General features: G+C 48.8%; 1 protein-coding gene across 3 annotated transcripts in view; it reads left to right on the top strand.

Moving 5' to 3' along the window:
- Positions 1-5,881: 5,881 nt before the first annotated feature.
- JAKMIP1 (janus kinase and microtubule interacting protein 1) overlaps positions 5,882-24,495 on the top strand; it is a 154,430-nt gene continuing 135,816 nt past the window's right edge. For 2 of the 3 annotated variants that reach the window (XM_043906225.1, XM_043906224.1), the window contains exon 1: positions 5,882-6,199. The gene's annotated coding sequence lies outside the window, so the exon portion shown is untranslated. Of the gene's footprint in view, positions 6,200-12,839; positions 13,253-24,495 lie in introns of those variants that run through there. The other variant, XM_043906221.1, reaches the window with a different exon arrangement.

Below are 24,495 nucleotides of genomic sequence, written 5' to 3'. Positions count from 1 at the left end.
GGAGCCTCAGGTTCACCCTGGCAGAATCCCCTCTTCCAGCTCTCCGAAGTTCATGGTCATCATAGGCATGATGTCCTTATGATGCTGAGCTGAGACCTACCCCCCATGACAGCCTGGCCTGGGTCACACACCACAAGTCCATGTGCTAGGGAGGCTGCTTTTTGGAGGAGAGGATGGGTTCCCGGCCCCCAAGTGGCTGCTTGCTATGTCCTGGGGACCCTCAGCACTAGTGAGAAGGAAGTGATCATACCTGCCTCATGGGTTTGTCCTGAGGGTATGGAGTGAGCACAGGGTGGCAGAAGGGTGTGGATTCACTGCAAAGTTAAGGAGGGTGAAGGTGCAGGTGCCTCTAAGCCCTGAGGGGGCCTGAGCTATAGGTTCAGGTGGTCACATAGTCTTAAAAATTTTGCAAACATGAGATATTTTAGCTGCAATTGGTCAAGACCACGGCTAGGGCTGCCATAACAAGGTACCATAGACCGGATGGCACAGAAACATTTTCTTGCAATTCTGGAGGTTACAAGTCCATGATCAAGGTGTCGGCAGGGTGGTCCCTTCCGAGGCTGCTCCCCTTGGCTTGCAGATGGCTGTCTTCTCCCTGTGTCCTCACATGGCCTTCCTGTTGTGCGTGTCTGCGTCTCTAATCTCCTCTTCTTATAAGAGCACCAGTCATACAGATTAGGAGCCACCCTAAAGACCTCATTTACCTTAATTAGCTCATTAAAGACCTTATCTTTAAATATAGTCAGAGTCTGAGGTGCTGGGGGCTAGGACTACAACATATGAATTTGTGGGGGGACCAGTTCAGCCTGCAACTCCCTCTCTTTCCCACCAATTTCCTATTATCATACTTCTCCTATTAGGAAGTGCTGGGGTGGCTGAAGGCATTTTGGGGATGTAGCTGAAGGGAAGTTGACTGGAGGATGGCTTGATATGCGTTTCGTGGGCAACGTTTATATCCTCAGCCTATCTGTGAGGGTTGAGTTATTGCTCCCTGAGCAATTCTGATGAATGCCAAGTGTGCCCTCCCCTCCACTGTGCCAGTCCAGGGGCACCTTGCCTGAGAATATGGGTAAAGGAGGAATGAGGTTTAAAAGGGAGTCCTTCCCATGGGTTGACCTGGATTTGCAGAACTTGAGTCACAAGACAACTTTGGAATCACCTAATCCAGGGCCTCTCAGGCTTCAGCAGACACTGGAATCACCTGAGGCACTTAAAAATACTGATTCCTGGGCCCTGCTATTCTGAGGCCCCACTTCAGAGGCGCCAGGATCTGCAGTTTTATATGCTTTTTATATGCTTCCCCGTGTGCCTGTGAGGGGCACTGAAGTTTGGAAGAACTGGCAGAGTCATCTTCTGGAAGATTTATATAATTTCCAGAAGATTCATTTGAATTTGGATAACTGCCTTTTATCCCCCAAATTAATAAAATAATGAGGAGAAACTGAAAAAAAGAGAAAAAGCAATTTTTCCAAATCCCAGTGTTCACTTATGAAAGAATGATAGAGGTTGTCCCAAATTTGACAACAATCCTAAAAATGTCCATGACTACTAGTGGTGAATTATGAAGCTGAAAGAAAATTTCCTAATTAACACTTTAAAAAAAAAATCCGTCATCAGAGGAGTACTCTGAATTATCTTTTTTCTCCATAGAAAAAAAATATAGCAAAATTGTCTTATGAAGACACAATCCAAAAGGATGAAAAATAAAAAATAAAAAAATGTAGAGAAAGATATTATAAAGGTGAGCATTAGTTAATTAAAAATTATTATAACTTACAGAAGGGAGGAAGGAGAGTTTGGGACAAATGGAGAATGTAACATGGAGACATACGCTAACATATGTAAAACAGACAGCTAATGGGAATTTGCTATATGACTCAGGGAACTCAAATCAGGGCTCTGTAACAACCTAGAGGGTTGGGAAGGGGTGGGAGATGGGAAGGAGGTTCAAGAAAAAGGGAACATATGTATCCCTATGGCTGATTCATGATGATATGTGGCAGAGAGCAACATGATATGTAAAGCAATTATCCTCAATTAAAAATAAATAAATTTATAAAAAATTATTATCTTATTTCCTGGATTTTATATTGCATGTGATAACTGACAACTTAAAACATCTAAACATTTGTTCTGATTTTTTATTCTAAAGAAATGTTCACTCTTGTACCTAGTTTTGTTATATAATTTTAAAATTTCTTTTTCTTAAAGAGAACCTCCAAAATTGTGAAAGCTCCGGGTGCTATGAAACCTGGTCCACCATTGCTAGCTGCCCACTCAGAATCCTCTCCCCAGTTCCTTACCAACGGAACTCTGATTTTGTTTCAGGCAACAATGAACCCTCCTTAATTTTTTTTTTCTAGTTTTCAAGAAGCCAGGGGTGGCCATGTGATACTGACCTGGTAGATCATATAGACAATGGAATATTACTCAACCATAAAAAAGGAATGAAACTGGGGGCATTGTAGTGATGTGGATGACCCTAGAGTCTGTCCTATAGAGTGAAGCAAGTCAGAAAGAGAAAAACAAATATCGAATATTATTGCATATATATGGAATCTAGAAAAACAGTACTGATGAACCTATTTGCAGGACAGGAGTAGGGACACAGACACAGAGAATGGACTGTGGACACAGTGAGGAAGGAGAGAGCAGGATGAATTGACAGGGTAGTATTGACATCATTGGGCTTCCCTAGTAGCTCAGACAGTAAAGCATCTGCCTGCAATGCAGGATACCCGGGTTTAATCTCTGAGTCGGGAAGATCCCCTGGAGGAGGAAATGGCAACCCACTCCAGTAATCTTGCCTGGAGAATTCCACGGGCAGAGAAGCCTTGGCGGGGAGTCCATGGGGTCGCTGAGAGTCGGACACGACTGAGCAACTAACACACAAGTGTAAAATAGCTAGCTAGTGGGACGTTACCATACAGGGCAAGGAGCTCAGCTCGGGGCTCTGCGATAACCTAGAGGGGTGGGAGGGAGGTCCAGGAGGGAGGGGATGTATGTATACATATAACTGATTCACTTTATTGTATAGCAGAGACTAATACAACATTGTAAAGCAATTATACTTCAATTAAAAAATTAATTAAAAAAAAAGAATAGAAGTCTCTGAGAAGAGTTTCCAGGAAAGTGGTTAAAGGGAGCCAAATCAGCTGAGATATGCCTTTTGCCCTGCCCTTTCGTCTTGACTGGAATAGTGTTGGGGGAAGGGCTGCCATCTTGCCACCATGAAGATACTCTGAGGAAGAAAAGTATGTGTTGGGGATGAAGGAGTGAAAGAGGATAAAATCAGGGAGGTTTACCTTTGGGTTTCTTCCTGAGTGAGAAAAAAATACTTAAGTTTGCTTAAGTCACTGTATATCCGCATTTTGATTACTCACAGTCAAACATAACCCCTAACTAATATACATGTATCAACGTACCCCAAACTAAATGGCTTAAACAAGAGAAATTGATTGTTTTTCAGTTCTGGAAGCTAGAAGTCTGAGATCAAGGTGTCAGCATGGCCATGCACCCTCTGGAGGTGCCAGGGAAAGGTCTATTCCAGGGCTTTCTCCTAGCTTCTGGGGACTTGCTGTCAATCTTTGGCATTCCTTGGCACACTGATCATCCCGTTTTCTGCCTTCACGTTCACACGGCGTTCTCCCTGTGTGTGTCTCTGCACCTAAACCTCCTTTTAATAAGGACTCCAGTCACATAGGGTTAAGGACCACCCCACCTCAATACAACCTCATTTAAAAAAATATTATTTATTTATGTATGGCTGTGCTAAGTCTTCGTTGCTGTGCATGGACTTTCTCTAGCTGCAGTGAGCAGGAAAGAAAGTGAAAGTGAAAGCTGCTCAGTTGTGTCTGACTCTTTGCAACCCCACGGACTATACGGACCATGGAATTCTCCAGGCCAAAATACTCGAGTGGGTAGCCATTCCCTTTTCCAGGGGATCTTCCCAACTCAGGGATTGAACCCAGGTCTCCCGCATTGCAGGTGGATTCTTTACCAGCTGAGCCACCAGGGAAGCCCAAGAATACTGGAGTGGGTAGCCTACCCCTTCTTCAGCGGATCTTTCCGACCCAGGAATCAAACTGGGGTCTCCTGCATTGCAGGTGGGTCCTTTACCTAGTTCAGATGCACAGGCTTCTCACTGCAGTGGCTTCTCTTGTGGAGCACAGATTCTAGAGTGTACAGGCTTCAGCAGTTGTGGCACACAGGTTCAATTGCCCCTTGGCATGCAGAGTCTTCTTGGACCAGGGGATCAAACCTGTGTACCCTGAACTGGTAGATGGATTCCCAAACCACTGGACAACCAGGAAAGTCCAGGACAACCTCATTTTAACTAATGAATCTGTATGACTCTATTTCCAAAAAAGGTCACATTTTGAGACACTGGGAGTTAGAACCTCAATGTTTGGTTTTTTTGGAACTCAATTCAACTCATAACACCAAGCCCTACCCCAGTGCCTCCACTCTCTGGGTGCCTCTTGACCAAGCATTGAGTAAGTCTTGCCAAGGACTGCCTGACCCTCTCTGATGCTCCTCTTCCCTTGTCAGGAAGCTACGCCCACGCACCTCTTTGATCTCCACTTGCCTTTTCAGTCTGAAATTCATAGACAGCCAGTGTATCTGTTAATGAGAGTCTTAGATCTGTTCACAGATATTCCAGGTCTACTGGGAACATGGGAGGTCTGCACTTCCCACCCTGATTCAAGTCAGGCATGGCTGATGACTTGTTTTAGCCAACTAGCCATAAGGCAAAGTGATATGTCTGTTCCAAGTGGAACCTTTAAAAGCTGGTAAAATTTGCCACCTTTCATTCAAAGCGCCAAGAATATTATGGGTACATGGTTTCAGCTTGGGCTCCTGACTGACTAGAGCCAGCAGAGCGTCCTGCTGGTTCAGGTAAGATGTGAGCAAGAAACAAGATGGTGATATTTGGGTTCATTTGTTACTTGGGCTTCACATAGCTTATCCTGATGTGTACACTTGCACAAATCTGACAGTGGTCCTACAGACCACCTTCCCTGGTGAGAAGTCTCAGGATAAACAAATTCTTTCTTGTAACCTGCATGTGCTGGCTTCTGCCCCCCTTCCCATCCCACACACTCTTTGGATTCTCAGATATGTAACAATATGTGAAAGTTGAACCATAAAGAAGGCTGAGCGCGGAAGAACTGATGCTTTCAAATCGTGGTGCTGGAGAAGACCCCTGCGAGTCCCTTGGACTGCAAGGAGATCAAACGAAAGGAGGTGAACGAAAGGAGATAAAACGACAGCGAATGAATGAATCTTTGCCTAACTAAATCCTACCCTTCCTTCAAGCCTCAGCTGGACATCACATGGTCCATTTTACTACTGTTGGGTGATGCTCTTTTGCCTAGTCGCGAAGTTTGTGCCACCTGCTGGCTGGGACACCGTCAGTATTTCCCTTTAACCCCTGACCTTCAGATTGCTATCTCTGGTTGTGTCTTCCAGACCCTGGATGGCGGACAGCCACAGTTCCAGGTGATATACACCCCCTCCAAAATGGGTGTGAGCCCCCTGAGGGCAGGGACGAGTTTCCTGGGGCCCTTAGCTCTAGGCGGAGCCGTCTGCCTGCAACAGCACCTTCGACTCAGCCGGCGGCAGAGCTGCTAGCTTGGAGGAGCTCAGCAGCGGGACCCCGGCCCCTCCGGGGCACAAGTAGCCGGGTCCACTGCGCAAACTCAGGCCTCCTCGAAACTCTCCTCCTGGCGGCAGAACAGCTCCCGGCAACGGCCCCAGGCTGGGGCGGGGCAAGCGCCGGGCCCTCTGACTGGCAGGAGGACGGACCAACTGGAGGGGCGCCCCGGGTGAGGGGCGGGGCCGCGCTGCGAGCCGGGCGGCTGGCGGCGGAGCGAGCTGCAGCCGGGAGTGTGCGGCACGCGCCGGCCGGCTGCCCGGAGCTCGGTCACCCGGCGTCGCTGCACCTCGCCCCTCGCCCAGCCGAGCCACGCGCGCATCAGCCCCTCTTCCTCATTTGCTTCTTTCGATTTTTTTTTTTTTTTTTAATTTTGCATGAATCCTTCTTCCGTTCCGTTTTGTCCTTTTTAAGGCGGGGGCGGTGGCAGCGTAAGCTCAGGGCGGGGAGGGGGCGGCCGGAGGATGCGGTGCGGGGCTGCGCTCGCTACGCCCGCTGCTGCTGCTGCTGCTGCCCGGCTCGGGCCTGAGCACCGAGCAGGTGGGTACAGGTGCGCCGGGGGGCGGGAGGCGCGCGCTGGCCAAAGGGAACCCGCGGACCCCGCAATCGATGGGGCTGGCACAGTGGCAAGGGAGGCAGTGACCGGTGCCGCCCCGCCCCATCACCCACCTGCCTCTCCCCTCCTTCAGCCTTCGCGCCCCCTTTGATACCGCTGCCACTTTCGCATTTCACCTCCGAGGTCCCCCACCCTTCCGTTCCCATCCCCCACTCCCCTCCAAATCCCCCTGCGGCGCATCCCGTCCGGAGGACTCTGCGTCGCCTCCCTACAGACGCTTCCCCCGCCTCTCTTCCTCACGCCACCCCCATTTCCACTCCTCTTCCCATTCCGCCCCCAATCTGTGGAGGGGGATGGGGACCCACCGGGTGCCGCCCGGGAGTGGCGCGGGGGATGGGGGGGCGTGGTCGGCCGGTTCCCTGGATGTCCCACCCACTGAGTAGGTCTGGGTCCCCCGGATCTCAGCCGGGAGAGATGGCCCAGAGGATGGAACCCCGGGGCCGCGCCTTGGAGGCTGGGGGCCGGGAGGGCGAGGCAGCCCCACCCCACGCACTGCACACCCCCACGCTGCTCCGCCCACGTGGGCGCCGGGGAGGAGGCTGGAGAAACGCGAAGAAAGGCTGGTACCCACCCTCCCGCCTGGCCGGCGCGCCCTGGGCGCACTCGGCCTCCGGAGATGGCGCACAGGGATTGGCTGCCGCGGGGCCCGGCACCTTGCCGGATGCCCTGCGTTCAGGCCAGCGGCCTCTCGGGCCTGCCGCGTCTTCGCCCCCTGGCCCCTTCGCTCCATCACGCCACCCTCCTGGCTTCAGGCTCCTGAGGATCCGGTCTTGTCATCCCTGATAGAGGCTGCTTCCCACGCTGGAGCCTTTTACCTAAAAGCAGCCACCACCCACCCTCCACCCCCACCTCCCGCGTACACACCGCCAGCACCACCCCTCCCCACACACTCTGGTCTGCCCTTCTCCGGACGTCTGGGGCGGCCTGGGCTCTGCGCCAGCCTCTGCCCAGCTCTGTAAGCTCCAGAGATACTGTATCTAACCCAGGTCTTCCTCCGCCACCCCCACCCCTTTCTTGCACACTCACAGGCACACTGTCCTTGGCCTTTGCTTATTCCCTCTCTGGGAACATCCCTCCTTCAGCTGGACAGCTCCTCCCAAGGCAGGGAGAGCCTGGCGGGCCGACCGCCCCCCCCACCCCCATCACCTGCCTGAGTGTCCCTGTATGACAGGGCTGGACACGCTGCCTTCCTATCCGATAGCCTCCGCCTCCCTGATCAAACTAAGAGGTCCTGGAGTGGGGTGCAGGCAGCCTCAGCCCCTCACAGCGGGAGTCACCCAGAGTAAAAATCAGGCCTAAGGGCGTCCCGCCTCCCATCTCAGGGTGACCCAGTGGTGGGGGCCGAGGTTATAGGAGGGGTCGGCTTCTTCTCCAGGGCCTTGGGCAGATGGGTGGCTCTCCCATGAGCCGGAATGGATGAGGAGGAGGGGCAGATTTGGAGATGGGATGGGGTGGTTAGGAGCCCCATCTCCCCCTTCCTGCCCCTAGGATGCTTGTCCAGCAGGATATTTGTTAACTCCTGGAGACCCGCTGGTCTGAGAAATCTTTTTGTTTTGTACAGCTCGATGGAGGCTAACGGATGATTGCAAAGCTTTTGTTGTTGAGACTCCTGCATGTGGTTTGTAATGTTAAACATCCCTGTTCAGTCTTGCCCTGAGTCTTATCCTAGTGAGAAGCCCCTCAAAAGGGTCAGTATGAGGGTCCAGAAAATGAATTCATTGCCATTTTTCCTCCTCCACAAACCACCTACAGCTCCCGCTGCCTCCATGACCCCCTCACAAGTTCTTCCCAGCCCAGCTTGCCTGGACCACCTCTCTCTCTCCCTGCCACACTGTCTCAGGCACACACGCCACCTCTGTGTCCCCTGGTGTGTCTTCACATTTAGTGTTTCCCCACGGGCTGTGTTTTCTACAAAAAGGTTCCCCTCCTTTGTGTGTCTGGAGAACTCCTATTCATACGACAAGGCCCAGCTCTCATGTTACGTCTTGTGGTGTTCCTTGATTCTGCTCAGATTGTGTGGTTCTCTTATCTCTCACATCTCTGCTGGCTCAGGCGATGAAAGACTCCGCCTGCAGTGCAGGAGACCTGGGTTTGATCCCTGGGTTGGGAAGATCCCCTGGAGAAGGGAAAGGCAACCCACTCCAGTGTTCTTGCCTGGAGAACTTCATGGACAGAAAAGCCTGGCTGACTACAGTCCCTGGGGTTGTAAAGAGCCAGACACCACTGAGCGACTCACACACACTTAGCTCTCGCAGAACCTTATATCCGTACATTGTGTAATATTCATGTCATTTTTCCTTAAGAAGACCTTGCCCACCAGAGATGAGAGGCACAGTGAGATCTGGAGGCAGCAGCTGTTTGGTGGGGCTCTGTCTTTTTGGGGAGGCACCTGTACTGTCAGCGCTATAAGAGAGACAACGCGCAGAGGGAGAGAGCATGACAGCTCCCTTCCCCCGACCTGAAGGCTTCACGAGGAGGAGGCAGGATGGAGCCCTTTTTTTTTTTCTTTATAAATTTATTTTTGGCTGTGCTGGGTCTTCATTGCTATGAGGGCTTTTCTCGAGTTGAAGAGAGTGGGGACTACTCTCCAGTTGCGGTGCATGGGCCTCTTGTGGTAGTGGCTTCTCTTCTTGTGGAGCACAGACTCTAGGGTGCTTGGGTTTCAGTAGTTGCGGTTCCTTCCTGGGCTCAAGAGCACAGGTTCAATAGCTGTAGCGCCCGGGCCTAGCTATTCCACTGCATGTGGAATCTTCCTGGGCTAGGGATCGAACCCATGTCTCCTGTGTTGGCAGGTGGATTCTTTACCACCAAGCCACCAGGGAGGCCCCCGGAGCCTGATTCCTTATTGCACAGAGCATGTTGGGGCTGGGAGATGAGCGGCAGAAGGAACCGTTTCTGAGGACGGCATCAACCAGCAGCAGTTGCCCCTGCGTGCTGTGATTTGTTTCTCTCTCTAAGTGTTAAAGGACCCGCTTGCCAATGCAGGAGACGTCAGAGACTGGGGTGTATCCTGGTTCTTTCTCTGCCTCCTTCCCCACTGCGGTCGGACCAACCTGCAGGGCTTCTGAAGCTACGCTCATCGGTGTCCTGTTGTTGACAGCTGTGTGATCTTGGGCAAGAGGATTAACCTCTCTGAGCCTCTATTTCCTATACAAATAAGGGCAGTGGTCCATCATTGGCTGAATTGGTGTGGGGATCAGAAATGTGGTCTCTGGGCATCCAAGTCATTTAAATAAGTGTTCATGATGATAATTCAATGGACATGAACTTGGGCAAACTCTGGGAGATGGTGAGAGACAGGGAGGCCTGGCATGCTGCAGTCCATGTGGTCCCAAAGAGTTGGACACGACTTAGTGTCTGAACAGCCACAATATGATGATGAAGGAATGTGTGATACGTGATTTGGAAAAATAAACCCTTTAGCATTGTCACAGAGTAAATGCCCTGGTTAAAGGCCCTCACCCTCTTTGTCCTTCCCAAGCTAGCATCATCAGGCCAATAAGCTAAATATTCAATAAGCAGGAATGAAAGATGAAGGGGATGGGTGCCATGTTGACATTCCAACTGTGCAGACTTGTGTGAGAAGCTGCTGACAATGGTGCAGAAATCTTGAACTCAGAGGCCACTGGCCCCAGAGAAGATCCTCTGATGCCTATTTTGTCTGGACTATTTCTTGCTCACTGCTGGAGTGTAGCGGTTATAGTCATCTCCATCCAATTCTTAGGAAAACTCTTTTTTTTAAAAAAAGTTATTGAAATACAGTTGATTTACATTGTTACGTTAGTTTCAGATGTGCAGCACCATGATTCAGTTATATATATATTTCAGGTGATTTTCCATTCTAGGTTATTACAAGGTATTGAGCCTAGTTCTCTGTGCTGTATAGTAGGTCCTTCTTGGTTGGTTCCCTGTTTTAGGGAAAACCCTTAATGAAAATAGTGGTCGTAGGCTGCGGCTACCAGCTGGGTGAGGTGGGTTGTGAAGGAACAGGGCTGAGTTAGAGGACCTGCCCTGAGAACCAGCTCAGCTCCTACTGGCTGTGTGACCTTGGGCAAGTCACTTAACCTCTGTGCCCAGTTCCTTTCTCGTGATGTTCCCTGAAGGAAAACAGCTCTCTATGGTTGCTTAAACTCCCACTCCTGCCATGCATTATCTTAATTTAAACTGCCCGGCAGCAGGCAGGGTCAGGATTGCGTGAACCCCTTTGTCAGGGGCTGTGTCTGGAGATGGAGCTGGAAGAATTAAGCAGTGGTGGGGGCGGGGGATGGTCTCCCTCCAGAGCTGAGGTGTTGCTCCATGAAGCATGCCGATTCCTGTAACAGAAAGACAACTTTCCTATAGGACTGGTGTGAGAAATCAATCAGAAGAGCCTTCTTAGTGCTTTTAATAGAAACACGTTACCTTAAAGCCAGTAGTAGCTGTTGGTGTTGCTGTAGCCTGAGGCTCAGAAAAAGGCCTGCAGGCTGGCCACCAGAGGGACCTTGGCTTGTCACTCTAGCCCTCAATGCCTTTGGAAAATGTTTTCTTGTCTTATGCCTTTCCAAAGCCAGAAGGACAGCCCAGGCACTGTGGGTCAGCAGTGAGGGGCAAGGACCAGGAAGGGGGTCCTGGGGGTCAGGAGCCTCGCCTGTAGCGGGTGGGAAGGGGCGCTAGTGCTTGCAGGGCATAGCCCAGGAGGGATTAATTACCAGGACATAATTAACGTGCTGATACCCAGCAGCGGGGCTTCCCAGGTGGCGCCAGCAGTAAAGAACCTGCCTGCCAATGCAGGAGACCTAAGAGAGGTGGGTTGAATCCCTGGATTGGGAAGATCCCCTGGAGGAGGGCGTGGCAACCCCCTCCAGCATTCTTGTCTGGAGAACCACATGGACAGAGGAGCCTGACTGGCTATGGTCCACAGAGTTGCAAAGAGGCAAACACGACTGATGCCATTTAGCCTGCATGGGGCGGCAGGGGGAGGGCACTGGGGTTCTCAGAGTGAGGGAGGAGCCAGCTCCCTAGTGGGGAGCTGGGCTCTGCTCTTGTCTTTGGTGATAGTATTTATTTTCAGAACCACAAGGAATACCGTTCGTCTCACTGAGGTCTACGGACGTGAATTGAGACAAATGCTGTTTTCCTTAATGGTAACTATTAACATTGCCTGAGTACTTACCAAGTCCCAGACCATCCACAAGCTCCGGCTCATCCACCCGGTGCTTGACGTTGTAAATAAAGTTTTATTGGCACACAGCCATGCCAGTTTGTGCACCTGTCGTCTGTGGCTGCTTCTGCCCTGTACTGGCAGAGTTGGGCAGTTGGGGCAGACATCTGTCAAGTCAAACATTTACTACCTGGCCCTTTGCAGAAGTTTGCTGCCCCCTGGTCTGTGCTGTCTCCCTGGTTTGAGTTCATCCAGTCCTGGACACAGCCCCAGGGGCTTCCCTGATAGCTCAGTTGGTAAAGAATCTGCCTGCAATGTAGGAGACCCCGGTTCGATTCCTGGGTCGGGAAAATCCACTGGAGAAGGCATAGGCTACCCACTCCAGTATTCTTGGGCTTCCCTTGTGGCTCAGCTGGTAAAGAATCTGCCTGCAATACAGGAGACCTGGGTTCGATCCCTGGGTTGGGAAGAGCCCCTGGAGACGGGAAAGGCTACCCACTCCAGTATTCTGGCCTGGAGAATTCCATGGACTGTATAGTCCATGGGACCACAGAGTCAGACATGACTGAGTGATTTTCACTTGGACACAACCCCAGAGGAAGATGTTTACAATTCTCATTTTATCGGTGGGCACATAGAGGCTCTGAAGCCTACCCAGGGTCACAAAACTGGCAGCCCATGTTATTTTCTTTTTTTTGAAGAGGGGGATAATTTATGTTTTTTGTTAGCTGCTAATTGAATCTTACACATGTTCAGAGAATGTGGTTCTGTATGATACCTATTTTAAAAAATTTCGATCCCACAATTTCTTAATGTCCCGGTACCTGATGACTTCTTAAAATATCTTTGTTTAAAATATGTCCATATAGTCCAGTGGCATTGGATACCTCACAGTGTTGTGTGACCACCATCAGCATCCATCTTCAGCGCTTTTCCATCTTCCCAAACTGGCAGGTCACGTTCTTAACCATGACCCCCTCCTGCCTTGTGGGAGTTTTGTAGAATAAAGCAAGCATCAGCAGCATTATAATTTAGCACAGGAGGCTTTGCTGGAAGCCTTGGGATTGAATGCTGGCTCTGCAATATACTGACCGTGGATGATCGTCTGTACCCTTTGAACCCTCTGGGGCTCAGTGGCCTCATTTGTGAAATGCACATAGCCCCAGTCCCTGTCCCTGCAGACCACGTGGGTGCGAGGAGGAAATAAAGAACAAAGGTGAAGGCCCAGCCTCATGCACTGGATAGTATCTATGATGCTGTCCCTGGAACAACCACACCTGAAACAGGTGTGAGGTCAGTCTGTCCTCTCTGTGTGGCTCGTGGTGTTTCCTTTATCCTTTCCAGGTCCTAGAATCATCCACAGGACCCATCGTGTATCCTAAAGCCCCCAGCTAGACCTCAGGGGACCTGTGTGCTGTGTGGATGCAGGTTTCCTGCTGTCCTTTCTCCCCTGTGGCCCAGACTTGGCTGAAGGGCCACTCTAGGGAATGAAAGGAGGTTCTGTTGCGGCCATCCCGGGGCTGCCAAGGGCCGCCCATCGTGGCAGTAATGCCCTTGTGTGTGCCAGGTCAGGGGATGCGCTGGCTCAGCCTGCTGGCCCCCGAGGCTCCATCTCGGCTGCATTTTGATACAGGAGCCCTGGACTGGCCCCTGGCCCCTTCCTCAGGGCTGGGGAGAGTGGGGCACACCACCAGGAGTGTCCTGCTTCCCTTGCGGGACAGACCCTGAGGATTACAGGCATCTGCAGCGGAGGCGTGCTGCTGTCCATGGGGTCGCGAAGAGTCGGACACAACTGAGTGACTGAACAGCAACAAATAGTGGAGGCGAGAGTGATCCGGTAAAGTCGCTTTCTGCTTCTTTTAGCTTTGGAAAGTCCATCTTCTCTCTTTTCCATTTCTATTCTGGTACTTCTGGAGGCTGATCACTCCTGCCTGCTTTCTGAGACATGGGGTTTTATTTTATTTAACAGAATCACCACCTGACTCTTCTGTCGAAATAATTCTTTTTTTCCTCCTTTCCCCTCTCCTTTTTAAAGCTGAGCTGGACTTCAAGATTAGCCATTTTAAAGTATACAAGTCAGTGGCATTTAGCATTAATATATTCACAGTGTTTTACAGCCAACACCTCTGTGGGTTTAAAAACACTCATCACCCCCAAGGAAAACCCCTCCCCTCCCCCAGCCTTTGGCAACCACCCACCTGCCTTCTGTCTGTCTGATTCCCCTATTGTGGAATTTCATATACACGGACTCATATATAGTGTGTGGCCTTTTGTGTCTGGCTTCTTTCACTCAGCATAATGCCCTCAAGATTCATCCAGGTCATAGCATGCATCCGTACTTCAGTCCTTTTTAAGGCTGAGTAATGTTCCATTGTAAGGATGGACCACATTTTGTGACCCGTTCATTGTTTCCAGATGGGCACTTAGGTGGTTTTCACCTTTTGGCTATTGTTCAGACTGTTTGAAGCCTGGCTTAAAGTATTAAAAAACTTTCTTCTTGGGGCCTTGGCTGCCAAGGTTCTGTTCTGGTGTTTACCACTCTCTTCCCATTACTCACTGATTCATCTGTTCGGACACTCATAAGTTAGCTGTAGACGTGTCCTCCACGCCCAGCTCTGCACTGGGGACCTCCAGCCTTGACTTGCTCTTGACATCTGGAGAACAGTTTATTGAGGTCTCCTTTTCCAAGCCAGAGTGTGGGAGTACCCAGAGGCAGGAGGGCCGGGTCGGGGCACCCGAGTGGCCCAGAGAGGCAGCTGGCACTGCACAGGGAGCCCAACCACCCTTCTCTGTGTTCCTGGAATGTGCCAGATGCTTTGCAGTTGGGTCTGCCCCTTGCTTCCTGGCCTCTTCATCTCCTGCCCTCGCCAGAACTGGCTTCTTCTCACCTTTCTTGTCAGCTTAAATTGCCCCTCTTTGGAGAGGTCTTCCCTGCCCTTCCCTGGGAGATGCCCATCTGCCTCCTCCACTGTTAATGTCCCCTTCGTCCCCCTGTTGCTTCTGACATCAAGATCTGAAGTGGGTTTGTTTCCCCGTTTGTGATCGTTGCCCTGGTCCTCCTAAGCTAGACCGAAAGCACTTCGAGGGCAGGAACCTCATCTGGCGTGTTTTCTGTCTCCCAGCGCAGGTTGGGAGTTGTTACTGCTTGGAGTCAGATGTGAGTTAATTTCTTAACTTCACCTTGCTAGCTTGGTGATCTTGAGCCTGCTTCTTAACCTTTCTGAGCTTCACTTTTTTCTTCTGTTCAGTATGGAGAAAAGTCCTGTGTCCCAAGCCCTTGGAGTTAGAGTGGAGGTCAGAAGTAACCGTGCAGATGGCCCAGAGCCTGTCGGTGTACAACAGATGTTAGTTAGCGCTGCTGCTGCTGGTGGTTCCAAAAGTAGTGCTCATAATAATTGTGAATGAGTCTCCTAAGTCATATGCTCGCGTGCCCTGGAGAGTGGAAAACATACTCTGAATTTCAAAGACTTTGTAGGAAAAAGAGAATGAAAAAGATCTCAGTAATAACTTGAACACTGATTACTTATTACAACAGAACCATTTTGGATGTATTGGCTACATGAAATGTGTTATTAAAATTAGTGTCACTTGTTTATGTTTACATTTTTTAATGTGGCTACTAGAAAGTTTAAAACTGCATGTGGGGTTCCCATTGTATTTTGGGGGACAGTGCTGCTCCAGAGGTTGGTGGCTTTGCCTTTGTGAAGTGTGTGGCCCTGGGCAAGTGAGTCACATTTTTTCCATGCTTCAGTTTCCTCCTCTGTAAACAAGAAGCTCAATCTGATGACAAAGAATGACAGTGCACTTTTGAGGGCCTCCTGTGTGCCCCTGAAAGGAACTATAACCCCATGAACACGAGTGGCTAGGTCCCTGCCCATGGCAACTTTCAGTCTGAGAGAGGAGAGACCCAAATAAAACACAAACCCCGCCACTAAGACTGTGACTATTCTCTGAAGGGTATAAGTAAGGGTACCTGGCAAACAGTGATAGAGTGAAGAGGGCTGGGTCTCTAGCTCTGAGTGATCAGGGCTGAAACTCCAATACTTTGGCCACCTGATGTGAAGAACTGACTCATTTGAAAAGACCCTGATGCTGGGAAAGATTGAAGGCAGGAGGAGAAAGGGACGACAGAGGATGAGATGGTTGGATGGCATCACTGACTCGATGGACATAAGTTTGGGTAAACTCCAGGAGTTGGTGATGGACAGGGAAGCCTGGTATGCTGCAGTCCATGGGGCCACAAAGAGTCAGACACGACTGAGCGACTGCTGAACTGAACTGTGAGGAGAGCTGGGGTGGATCCACCTACAGCCTGAAGCAGGATAAGCTCTGCATAACTGGCAGCCAAGATGGACACTTTGGGATGATCTGAGAGCTCTGGAACATTGGGCCACTCTACTCAGAGTTGCCTCCATTCAGTGGCTCTGGCCTTTTTAATCCCTCTGCATATAACTGCACCAGAATTTTTATGTCCTGTGAAGAATTTGCATTTCATTTCTCAGAGGGCCCCCCCAGAATGCAGGCCTCCCTTGTGGCTCAGCTGGTAAAGAATCCCCCTGCAGTGCGGGAGGCCTGGGTTCGACCCTGGGTTGGGACGATCCCTGGGAGAAGGGAGAGGCTACCCACTCCAGTATCCTGGCCTGGAGAATTCCATGGACTGTATAGTCCGTAGGGTCGCAAAGAGTCGGACACGACTGAGCAACTTTCACTCACCGTGGAATACAGAGATCTCTCCTGAGCATCTCGTGGGTTGCACTGCCCCATGGTCAGTGCTGATTGGATGAGGGCCACTGATGCTCTGGGCATGGCAAGGCTGTCTTCTGGTTTTGCCCACCTTCTCTGCTGGAGACCGCATCTTCTCTGCTTTCTGCCAGACTTGGGAGGGAGGCTGTATTGAGCTCCTTTTGATCTTGCCAGAAGCCACGAAGGAGACAAATCACTTCACCATTGGGAGCTCTGGCGTTTGGGGTGAGGGTCACACCTGGACCCTGGCCAGGGGTGCGTGTGCTTCACGTGGAGAGATGCCGGGGGAGGCTTCGTCCCGGTTTTTCACAGCTCAGGGACATTCTCATCTTCCACACACACACACCTGCCAGCAGGTGCCTGATCTTGTGCACCTGCTGGGTGGGGGCTTAGGGGTGGGCCTTGCTCACGTGTAAGTGGAAATGGGTTATTGTGGGCGACAGCCAGTCTTCCTGTCCAGCCCTCATTGGGCTGCACTTACTGCTGGAGAACGAGTGACTTAGCTGAGGTTGCCCACGTAGAAGTCGCAGTGGTGGTGGTGGGGGGGTGGGGGTCAGATCTCTGGCTCCTCTGACAGTTGCTGATTACTTCTGCAAAGAGTGCAGCCACCTTCACCTCTGTTCAAGGCCCCTATGGCCTGCTTCCAACTCAATTCCCGTATCTCCCCCAGTGAATGGTACCCCTCTCCTAAGCACTGTCCCTCCTCCCAGACCCTTGCTTGCCAGCTCCCTCTGCCTGCAACACCTCCCTCACTGACCCCAACTTGTGAAACCCTGCAGGCTCCAAAGCCCAGCTTGGATGGTGGGGCCCCAGGAGGGACCTATCAGCTTGATCTACGAGTGAAGACACTGTGAATGAAGTCAGTGGGGCTGGATTAAGACAGGAAGAGCCTGGAGGCAGAGGAACAGACTAAAGAGGCTTCCTCCTGCTCTGCCCAGGGTGTCGTGGCCTGCCCCTGCCTCTGTCCTCCCAGGTCTTGACCGGAGCATGCGTCCAGCCATACCATCTGCCTGCTGTTCCTGAGTGAGTCCGGCCTTTGCACATGCTGTTCCCTCTGGCAGATCTGCCCATTAGCCTTCCCTGCCCCATTCACTTGGTGAACATCCTCTGCATGGGCTGAGAGTCCATCATCAGCCTTATTTCCTCCAGAAAACCTTCCTTGACAACACTTCCACATTTGCAGGCTACGTCACGTGTGTCCCCAGGGCTCTGTATTCCAGCTGCCAGTGACTTGCCTGACTTTTCTGCTAGACAGAAGGTTCCAGGAAGTGGAGATGCTGCCTGGTCCACAGGGGGGCTCCCACAGCCTGGCACAGGGTTGGGCCACAGTGGGTGGTCAATAGCTTTTGGCCTTTAGCCTCAGTGTTTGGTGTTGATAGTGTTATGACTGATTTGCCTTCACTTCTGAGCCAGGAAATGAAAAATGAGTATGTTTCATCTGCCTATAATGTCAGCGTTGGGAGGGACCTTATCTGCGTGCTGTTGGTTCTTCTCTCTGTTGTTTGCATCGAGTCCATTCTGCCCTTAATAAGCCCCACTCCTTCCTTGGCAGTGGCCACCTCTAGTGACATCAACTCTCCAAAGCTTGGATGCCTCAGTACTCGTGGTTGAAACACCCCTGGTTGTTCCATCAGTCCCGAGATGACAGTTGTGAAGCTTCTGTTGTTGTTGTTTAGTCTCTAAGTTATGTCCAACTCATTGTGACCCCATGGACTGTAGCCTGCCAGGCTCTTCTGTCCATGGGAATTCCCAGACAGGAATGCTGGAATGGGTTGCCATTTTCTTCTCGAGCAAAGCTTCTATGTAACGTAATAAAGTTTTCTTTCTGCACAGGGGGGTTTCACTGCCTTACAGTGCAGCCTGCTTTTATTTTAGAGCAGGAAAAAAAAAAGTTGGAAAGCTGTTCTTCAGAATCCAAACCATGTTCTTGTGTTCACAGGTCATACTTCTTGTTAAAGTGATCTGATTTTTCCATTTCTCCAAAGCTGCACCTCAGAACATGCTCTGGAAGGCACATCTCTCTTTGGAAATTGGCAGGGCTGCTTCGTGGGCCAGGGCAGCTGGGCAAGTGGGCTCATTAAGCCTGGAAGCAATTGAGTTTCTGTGGCAAGTCTTGGAGCCTTTCAGGATCAGGGCCAGAAGAGGTTCTTTTGCCCACCAGACACCTTATTTTGAACAAAGGCCCGGATGCCCCCCGGATTCTGCCTAATCTGTTTAAACTATTGGGCAAATGGGTGTTTTACTTACATGATCTGTCTCTCCCTGGAAATTTTCCAGATACCCAGGACGAGTCCAGTTTATAAGGGCTTGAGCATTACAGATCCCCTGAGTTTTCTATAGACATGGCTAAAGGCGCCTGCAAGATGTTCGTGCATAGATGCTAAGTCCATTCAGTTGTATCCCGACTCTTAGTGACCCTATGGACTATAGCTGTCCATGGGATTCTCCAGGCAAGAATACTAGAGTGGGTTGCCGTGCCCTCCTCAAGGGGATCTTCCTGACCCAGGGATGGAACTCACATGTCATTATGTTTTCTGCACTGGCAAGTGGGTTCTTTACCACTAGAAAGATGGATGCAAGACACTTCATACCAAAAATAAGTGAGCAAGTCCTGTAGCTGGAGAGGATATCGGAAATCGGGCGTGCCCCGTGCTAGAAAATGAGGGAGGAGTTCTGGGTGCCCCAGACCTCAGGTGTTTACAACATGAATTGTAAATTTTGGACTTCATTATTCACAAACTCCTGGATTGTAGTTCTGCTTTCTGGAACAGAGGGCTTTGTAGGTAAACTAAGAGGTCAAGCGACAAGGAGATTGGTGGGGAGGGTTGATAACACTCCCAGGCAGACATGTACGCTGATCATTTTGTAGTGTCTTACCTGTTCATTGTAGCAGCTATAGAAAAGTCTCTTACTCATTAGATCTTTGTTAGCATCTGTGCCAGGTGTCTGTGAAAACAATGCCATAACACTTGAAAATACCCATGGAACCTTCCTTTTCCACCTTGGTCTGAAGCACTGAACTGTTTTGATACTTCTCATCATCACATGTCATGAACGTGATCCTCAAAATGTTGTGAAAGGCTCTATCTCTCCTCTGTGTGGGAAGGTCAAATTGTAGCCTCAAATTCTCCACCCCAGGAAGCTGGTAATGGACATTATTGTAGTTGGTGTTCCATGACTATTGGGTGAATAATTGATTTGCTCCTGTTTACTGGAACCAGAGCGAAAAATCAGGATTGATTAGAAAGTGAACCGTTTAAGAACCTAAAAATTGTTGGAGAGGTAATTTTGTATCTGAATTAAAAAGAGTTAGCTCTTTGAAGTTCTTGCTGTGACATTGGTCTGATTCATCTAATGCAGAATAGCATAGTAAAGGAGGAATAGAGGAACTAAAATGACATGGGACATACAGAAAACAAAAAGTAATGTGGAGGATGTAAACTCAACTATATCAATAATATTAATAACATTAAACGTGAATGGATTCAACAAACCAATCAAAAGGCAGAGATTGTTAGACTGTATTAAAAATGACTTAACTTTATGCTGTCTACAGATGATATACCTCTTCAGACTCAGATATACAAATAGATTGGAAGTAAAAGTATGAAAAAAGATACATCATTCAAAGATATGAAAGTAACAGTGACTATACTGATATAATGTGTATGCTTAGTCACTCAGTCATGTCCAACTCTTTGCAACCCCATGGACTGTTGCCCACCAGGCTCCTCTGTTCATGGGGATTCTCCAGGCAAGAATACTGGATTAGGTTGCCATGTCCTACCCACTGCTATCATACCAGATAGATTTAAAATAAAAAAGCAGAGATAAGGAGGGATATTTTATAATTACATTTAATTAGATTTTATAATGATAAAAGGGTAAATTCAACAAGAAGATATAACAATTATAAACACATACGCTCCTAACAACAGAACACCCAGATATATGGAGCAAATACTAATCAAAAAGAAGGGAGAAATAGATAATTCAACAGTAATAGTTGGATACTTCAAATACTATTTGAAAAATACTATTCAAAATACTTCAAATACTATTCAAAAATATACTTTCAAATTATTGAAAGTTGGATACTTTCAATAATGGATAGAACAACTAGACAGAAGATCAGTAAGGAAATAGAAAACTTGATCCACGCTATAAACCAATCAGACTTAACACATAGCAATAGAATACTCCACCAACAGCATCAGAGTATGTGTGTGTATGTATGTGTTGTGCCCAGTCGTTCAGTTGTGTCCGACTGTTTGTGACCCTATGGACTGTAGCCCACCAGGCTCCTCTCTGTGGGATTTTCCCAGCAAGAATACTGGAGTGGGTTGCCATGCCCTCCTACAGGGAATCTGCCCAACCAAGGGATCGAACTCATCAATCCAGAAATTGCAGGTGGATTCTTTACCATCTGAGCCACCAGGGTGATTTCCATGTGTGTGTATATGTATATATATACATATATATATATATATACATATATATATGTAAATAACATTTTTAACTGAGGTATAATTGAGGCAAAATATATCAGTTTCAGGTATATAACATACTGATTTGATATCTGTATACACTGTGAAATGATAAATGATAACAGCAATGTCTAGTGAACATCTGTCACTATATATAATTCCAAAAATTTTTTTTCTTGTGATGAGAACTTTTAAGATATACTGTCTTAGCAAATTTCAAATATGCAACACAATATTACAAACTATAGTTAGCATGTTTCAAATATACAAAACAGCCTTATTAACTATAGTCACCATGCTGTATATTACATCCCCATGACTTTTACATTTTACAACTGGAAGTTTGTGCTTGGTGACCTCCTTAACCCATTTTGCCCACTCTGCTACCCACCCCCCCAACCTCTGGCAACCACCAATCTGTTCTCTGTGTCTGTGAATTTGAGTTTGTTGTTGTTTTAAGATTCCACATATAAGCAAGGTCATGCAGTATTTTTCTTTCTCTGTCTGACTCATTTCACTTAGCATAATACCTTCGAGGTCCATCCAGGTTTCACAAGTGGCAAGCTTTCATTCTTTTTTGACTGAATAACACTCCATTTTATATCTATCTATTTTACATTGTCTTTATCCATTCATCCACTAATGGACACTTGGAAGTCAAAGTCGTTCAGTCGTGTCCAAGTCTTTGCGACCCCATGGACTATAGCCTGCCAGCCTCCTTTGTCCATGAGATTCTCCAGGCAAGAATACTGGAGGGGGTAGTCTTTCCCTTGTCCAGGGGATCTTCCTGACCCAGGGATCAAACCCAGGTCTTCCACATTGCAGGCAGATTCTTTACCATCTGCGCCACCAGGGAAACCCTAGTGGACAACCTAGTGGGTACTTAGGATTTTTCAATTTCTTGGGCATTATAAATAATGCTTCAGTGAACATAGAGGTGCATATATCTTTTCAAGTTAGTCTTTTCATTTTCTCTGGATGAATATCCAGAAGCAGAGAATGGTGCAGAAAATGTGATAGTTCTATTTTTAATTTTTTGAGGAACCTCCATACTGTTGTCCATAGTGGCTATACCAGTTTACATTCCCACCAAGAGTGCACAGGTTTCCGTTTTCTCCACTTCTTCACCAAGAATATACTTCTCAAGTGCCCGTGGATCAGCCTCCAGGATAGACCATATGCTTTGCTGTCAAATAACTCAATAAACTTTAAAGGACAGATATAATACAGAGGGTGTTCCCTGACCACAGTGCAATGAAATTAGAAATCAATAGCAGCAAACACAGGGCCTGGTCCATAGCTGATGCTCTTTCACCCTTGTCAGCCTGTCATCTCCAGCCCCCACTTTTTCCTCCCTCCTCATCCTCCAGTGCTCCTCGTCACCCCTTGGACCGCAGTGAACTACTGACTTCCTTACCCACTGTTTCCAGCTGCTGTGTGTTTGCTCACGCTGCTCACTTCCTGGAATGCCTCGTCCTCTGCCTTCTCCACCCTCCCTGTCTTAGGAGGACCTACCTGTCCAGGTTTACAGGGCCACCTGCCTTAATGAGCCACACCAAGGAGACTTTGTAATGAATAGGTTACAGCAGTGGTTCTTCAAGTAGCGTCCTGGACCAGCAGTAGCATCATTGCTTGGGAACATTTCAGAAATGCCCTGTCTCAAGCCTCACCCTGGACTGCTGGATCAGAAACACTGTGTTAAAAATCAGAAGTCTGGCTTTTAACTAAATTTGTCTGGAGAATTCTGATACCCTCCTCCCTCCAGTTTGAGAATCAGAGTAGGCAGGACTGGTCCTCCACTTCTCTTATAGTTACACAATCTGGTTTTTTCTAAAATAGTTGACAACTGTTGATTCCCTCCAATAAGGATGAATCACATATATCATCTTGCTGAATCTTTTAGGTGAGACTAGGGGACCTTGCGGAGAAGGCAATGGCACCCCCCTCCAGTACTCTGGCCTGTAATATCCCATGGATGGAGGAGCCTGGTGGGCTGCAGTCCATGGGGTCGCGAAAAGTCGGACACGACTGAGTGACTTCGCTTTCACTTTTCACTTTCATGCATTGGAGAAGGAAATGGCAACCCACTCCATTGTTCTTGCCTGGAGAATCCCAGGGACGACGGAGCCTGGTGGGCTGCCGTCTATGGGGTCACATAGAGTTGGACACGACTGAAGTGACTTAGCAGCAGCAGCAGCAGCAGCAGGGGACCTTGATTCATAGAGTGTAAAGGATAGTTCTCCACCCAAACATGTACAGATTTGAGAGTTGGGCCATAAAAAAGGCTGAGTGCTGAAGAACTGATGCTTTTGAACTGTGGTGCTGGAGAAGACTCTTGAGAGTCCCTTGGACTGCAAGGAGATCAAGCCAGTCAATCCTAAAGGAAATGAAATGAAATGAAAGTCGTTCAGTCATGTCTGACTCTTTGCGACCCCATGGACTCTACAGTCCATAGAATTATCCAGGCCAGAATACTGGAGTGGGTAGCCTTTCCCTTCTCCAGGGGATCTTCCTAACCCAGGGATCGCAGCCAGGTCTCCCATATTGCAGGCGGATTCTTTACCAACTTAGCTATAAGGGAAACCCAAGAATACTGGAGTGGGTAGCTTATCCCTTCTCCAGGGGATCTTCCCAACCCAGGAATCAAACTGAGGTCTCCTGCATTTCAGGCGGGTTCTTTACTAACTGAGCTACTAGGGAAGCTATCCTAAAGGAAATCAACCCTGAATACTCATTGGAAGGACTGATGCTGAAGCTGAAGTTCCAGTACTTTGACTACCTGATGTGAAAAGCTGACTCATTGGAAAAGACCCTGATACTGAGAAACACTGATGGCAGGAGGAGAAGGGGGCAACAGGATGAGATGGTTGGATGGCATCACAGACTCAATGCACATGAGTTTGAGAAAACTCTGAGAGATAGTGAAGGACAGGGAAGCCTGGTGTGCTGCTGTGTTCAGACGTGACTTCGCGACTGAATAACAACAAACCACCAAACAGTACACATTTCAAATTGGTGCTCAGAGTGAAGGGTGTGTCAGCTGTCCGTGGCTTCCTGCAGGAGAAGGAGGGCCGCCTGGCCCTGTTACACTATGCTCTGTCTCTCAGGGTGGTGGGCGTGGGCTGCTTCATCATTTCTAGCAAAGGAGTGAAGGCAGTGGAGTGTAAAACCAAGCCTGAGCCAGAAGTCACAAGGCTTGGGTTTGAGTTCTGCCCACCCCCTGCCTGTAATGCTTTGCAGGGGTCCTTCCTCTGCCTGCTATGTGCTGGACATTTGCTTTCTGCCCTCCTGAAGCCCACTGAGCAGGAGTGATAGTCAAAGATAATCATAGAATGACACAATACCCTTTCCTCTGTCTGGGTCTGCTTCCCCATCTATAATAATGAAATGGTTTTTTTCTTTTTTAATTGTTTTAACAGCTAATGTCCTCCCCCAATACCCCAAACAGGGAGGCACTAATTTACCATCACATTTATTTTATGACTTTAAACTTAACAGCGTTTCAAGTTATGAGTCAGCCCGTGAGAACAGTGAGGTTGGTCTGATGAATATAACTTTCAAAATTAAGTTTGGAGTATTACTTGGGCTTTATTGTGGGTGTGAAACTACTCTGGTTTGAGAATCTTTTACCCACCACATTTGCTAATGGTAGCGTTTTTGTCAACAACTCGTCTTGCCGTTTGGGGATCCATTTTCCTGGACACGACAGGAGAGTCTCAACCCTAAGAGGTACACAAAGCTGAGTGTTTACCAAGTAGCTCAGGTCCATGCGGTGGAGTCTTTTGGCGTGCATCTCATTTGAGTTTGTGTGCTCTTGTCTGTAGCTTAAAATTACTGCACCTAAAAAAAT

The sequence above is a fragment of the Cervus elaphus genome, chromosome 6 (assembly GCF_910594005.1).
Source record: "Cervus elaphus chromosome 6, mCerEla1.1, whole genome shotgun sequence".
Classification (NCBI taxonomy): Eukaryota; Metazoa; Chordata; class Mammalia; order Artiodactyla; family Cervidae; genus Cervus; species Cervus elaphus.
The sequence above is the reverse complement of the archived record's forward strand: the minus strand, read 5'-3'. Positions and strand labels throughout refer to the sequence as shown.